A 4,952-nucleotide genomic window follows, 5' to 3' on the forward strand; every position below is an offset into this window, starting at 1 on the left:
TTATTTGTCCCCCCCCCCCCCCGGGTTGGCTATAGGAATTTGCTATGGTGTGAAACTGTGAATGTATGATTTCAGTTTCACCGTGTTAATTAATCCATTCCCCACCCCCACGCACACGACTTTGATATCGTGGGCCCAGTATTAAGAAAACCAACTCGATGGTAATAACTAACAAGTAATGAAGTCAAGATTCTGCTTGACGAAAAAGGAATGTAATCACAATGTCTCAATAATTACATTTGACGAAAGGGGCATTCTTTTGGACCGAAACGAAGGTGGTAGAAGTATAACTATAAGCCTTTGTTTTTTTTTTTTTTTGGTTCCATAGTAGCAATTAGTAAGTCTAATACTACTTCTAATTCTTAACATAAAAATTAGTTAACTAATTTAAGTAGATTAAAAAAATAAATTAAGTTAGTTATTTGTAATAAATAGGTGTTGTCTTTTCTAAAATATCCTTACTAATTAAGTATGTTGGTTAGAATTACCATTATTAGAAAAATTATCTTAAAAATATATATAAATATGAGAGACAAGATAAATTGAGATATGATCAAAATAAAAGTCAAATGAGATTTTATATTAAAAACTGGAGATAGTCTTATTTTAGGTCATTAACGACCCTATTTTTTTGAGGGAATTACAATCAAATCCCACAGAAGAGAAATAATTACCAAAAAATCCCAATAACAACCTCAACAGTTTATAATGACAAGTTCTATAATGGAGATGACAACCTCTAGGACTAGTTTTTTAATTGTTTTCCTTACTTGGAACCTCATTGTAATTCTCTTTTTTTTTTTGTACATTAGTAGTTTGATATTATAAATGGGATGTGACCTTTAACATCTCGTTTATAAGAAAATTTTTAATGTCACTGTATCGCAAAGCTATTAATGCCATATGGTCAAGTATTTCCAATCGAACTGTGATTTAATGATGATCAATTACCCGAAAGTTACTCCAATATTTCTAAAAGAGGACGCCAATCCCAAAATAGTGCGAGAGACTGATTGCTAATAGTGGACGCTATGAAATCGGACAAATTCACCTAGGCATTATCATTAACATGTATTATAATTTTCTTTTGCCAACAATATATATCATAAAATTGTCATCAAAATGTATTATTAATAAATTATGAAAAATTATACACCTCACATCCTAATTATAAGATCTTATTTATATACTATAAATGAGTTTTTATAATTAGAACAATAGCTAGTAATTAGAGTATACCCTTATCTGTGTATAATGATAATGCATTTTAGTCTCTTTTTTTTTTGGAAAAATTACTGTAGAGTCCCACAGAAGAGAATTTACTACTGAAAGGTCCCATGAAATCATAAAATGTATATGAGGTCCCAAGGGACTTTATAGCAAAAAATTTGAAACGTGCAATTACTTTCTTGCCCTTCTAATTAAAGAAAGAAACCGAAGCACACGATTGAGAGAAAAACTCCTTTCAGTTGTCATCTTCGTGAAATCCGCCGCCGTCTCGTTCGTGTCCATCCTTGTGTGCTCCGATAGCTTCAATTTCCGGCGAGGTCTGTCAGTGTTTGCTCGGTACATTGTCACTCGCTGCTCCGCACTCCGTCGGTCTCTGGTCCGCACTCATTCGGTCTCTGGTCGGATGCCTCCAATCTCGTGCACGGTCCGTCGGTCTCTGGTTCGCACCCCACTACCCACGAGCCTCGTGGGTTCCATCATCAATGACCTTCGCACCCCACCGCCGGCGAGCCTCTCTCTCTTGGTATATCATATTGATATTATCTATTACTGGCATATTTAGGTGAGGCGCTTCTCAGTTTCAGAGCAACAGTTGGCTATTGTGTAAGTTGTATTAGTTAAATTTCGAAGTAATGTTGGCTATTGTTAATTGTTGTGCGTAAGTTGTTATTACAGTGATCGAAGGTTGTCATTAACGACCCCATGACCTGTCCTGCTATGTAGGATGTAAGACTTGTGTAAGTTGTATTAGTTAAATTTTGAACTAATGTTGGCTATTGTCAATTATTGTGCGTAAGTTGTTATTACAGTGATCGAAGGTTGTCATTAACGACCCCATGACCTGTCCTGCTATGTAGGATGTAAGACTTGTGTAAGTTGTATTAGTTAAATCTCGAAGTAATGTTGGCTATTGTCAATTGTTGTGCGTAAGTTGTTATTACAATGATCAAAGGTTGTCATTAACGACCCCATGACCTGTCCTGCTATATAGGATGGAAGACTTGTGTAAGTTGTATTAGTTAAATTTCGAACTAATATTGGCTATTGTCAATTGTTGTGTGTAAGTTGTTATTACAGTGATCGAAGGTTGTCATTAACGACCCCATGACCTGTCCTGCTATGTAGGATGGAAGACTTGTGTAAGTTGTATTATTTAAATTTCAAAGTAATGTTGGCTATTGTCAATTATTGTGTATAAGTTGTTATTATAGTGATCAAAGGTTGTCATTAACGACCCCATGACCTGTCCTGTTATGTAGGATGGAAGACTTGTGTAAGTTGTATTATTTAAATTTTGAAGTAATGTTGGCTATTGTTAATTGTTGTGCGTAAGTTGTTATTACAGTGATCGAAAATTGTCATTAACGACCCTATGACCTATCCTGTTATGTAGGATGGAAGATTTGTTTGGAGGTTCAGATGCATTGTCCATATCTCCACCCAATATGTTTAGTGAAGACCCACTATCATTGCCATGTGGTTCAGAAATGATGCCAACCCCAATTCCGAAAATGAATTCAACAAAGTGAAAGGATTTGGTTATTGGAGAAGGACAAATTTTTCCTAATGCAGTAACCCTTAGGCAAGCACTATATAGGTACAGCATTGCTGATAAGTTTTCATACAAATTTGTTAGGCCCATTGCGAAGGTTGTTAGCCACTTCTTTTCGGGTTGTCAACACCCACTGTTGAGGTTGTAAATGAATTGCTGCAGTAAAAATCTGCTGTAATCCTATTGAGTTCAGCTGTTAATAACTTTAAAATGCTCTCAATTTTTTTTGTTAAGGTCGTTATACGTGCTGATAATACAATCTATTTAGAAGTTGTGGCATCCCACAGAGTGATTTGTCAGGGGTACTGCCCAGGTTGTTAACCACTTGTCTTCGGGTTGTCAACAACCCCCGTTGAGGTTGTAAATGGATGTGGCAGAGAGGACTGTGATATATACCTATCATGTCATTATGGTTACCATTTGTTTATCCAGTTTTATTTAGTCTGCATTTGTGGACATGATCCGTGTGTGGAACGAAGAATTTCCTATTTTGTCAAAACACACGAATGTCATTACAAAAAAACTTCATAACCAGTAAAGGATGTCAATACACATTAACATATCTTAACATCCAGCTATCATTACATGGTCAAATAAAGAAACAAAATCTAAACTTTACATTCAGCTGTCAAATAAAAAAAACTAAATACAATCTATGCTCATCGTTTATTTCTTCTTCTTGCTTTGGGAGTTTTCTCATAGCAAAGACAGCACTTGATCACCATGCAGGTTGTTCCGATAAGTTACAAGCCACCACAAGCATCCAACCTTCAAGTCATGGATTTCTTGAGGGGAGTACAAGCATCCAACATGCACAGCATACAGTCACAACCTACACATCAGCCAATCACAACCCACATTTGTGCCATTCACAACATACACAGCAGCTAATGACAATCCATGCTAAATCAAATGACAACAAGAACAGCAAGCAATTACAACCTATACATAAGCAAGGGACAAACTAACAGAGGCTAATGACAACCTGCACACAAGACAATAACAACCTTCACATCAACCAATTACAACATACAAATAAGCAGTTGACAGCATACATACTAGTGAATGACAACATAGAGTAATAAATGACAACATACATGATAGTAAATGACAACATACAGAATAATCAATTACAACATATAAAGAATAGTATATTCCCACTGAGGGAGTTACTTGATATAACCCTAGAAAATACAGGAATATGATGAATGAATGAGATTTGTCCATCCTTATAACAACATAAATTAGATGAAATGAACCAAAAACTACATTAAAATACTGCACTCACGAACTTCTGAGCTGTGATAGGTTTCCTAGTTCATTTGGAATCGCTCCACTTAGGTAATTGCAACTTATGCACAACAATTGACAATAACTAACATTACTTCAAAATTTAAATAATACAACTTACACAAGTCTTCCATCCTACATAGCAGGACAGGTCATGGGGTCGTTAATAACAACCTTCGATCACTGTAATAACAACTTACGCACAACAATTGACAATAGCCAACATTACTTCGAAATTTAAATAATACAACTTACACAAGTCTTACATCCTACATAGCAGGACAGGTCATGGGGTCGTTAATGACAACCTTCGATCACTGTAATAACAACTTACGCACAACAATTGACAATAGCCAACATTAGTTCGAAATTTAACTAATACAACTTACACAAGTCTTACATCCTACATAGCAGGACAGGTCATGGGGTCGTTAATGACAACCTTCGATCACTGTAATAACAACTTACGCACAACAATTGACAATAGTCAACATTACTTTGAAATTTAACTAATACAACTTACACAATAGCCAACTATTGCTCTAAAACTGAGAAGCGCCTCACCTAAATATGCCAGTAATAGATAATATCAATATGATATACCAAGAGAGAGAGGCTCGCCGATGGTGGGGTGCGAAGGTCATCGATGATGGAACCCACGAAGCTCATTGGTAGTGGGGTGCGAACCAGAGACTGACGGACCGTGCACGAGATTGGAGGCGTCCGACCAGAGACCGACTGAGTGCAGACCAAAGACCGATGGAGTGCGGAGCAGCGAGCGATAATGTACCGAGCAAACACTGACAGACCTCGCCGGAGATTGAAGCTATCGGAGCACACAAGGATGGACACGAACGAGACGGCGGCGGATTTCACGAAG

Source organism: Neltuma alba, unplaced genomic scaffold (assembly GCF_004799145.2).
Source record: "Neltuma alba isolate B1F8T4 unplaced genomic scaffold, ASM479914v2 tig00012763_pilon, whole genome shotgun sequence".
In the NCBI taxonomy this organism is placed as follows: Eukaryota; Viridiplantae; Streptophyta; class Magnoliopsida; order Fabales; family Fabaceae; genus Neltuma; species Neltuma alba.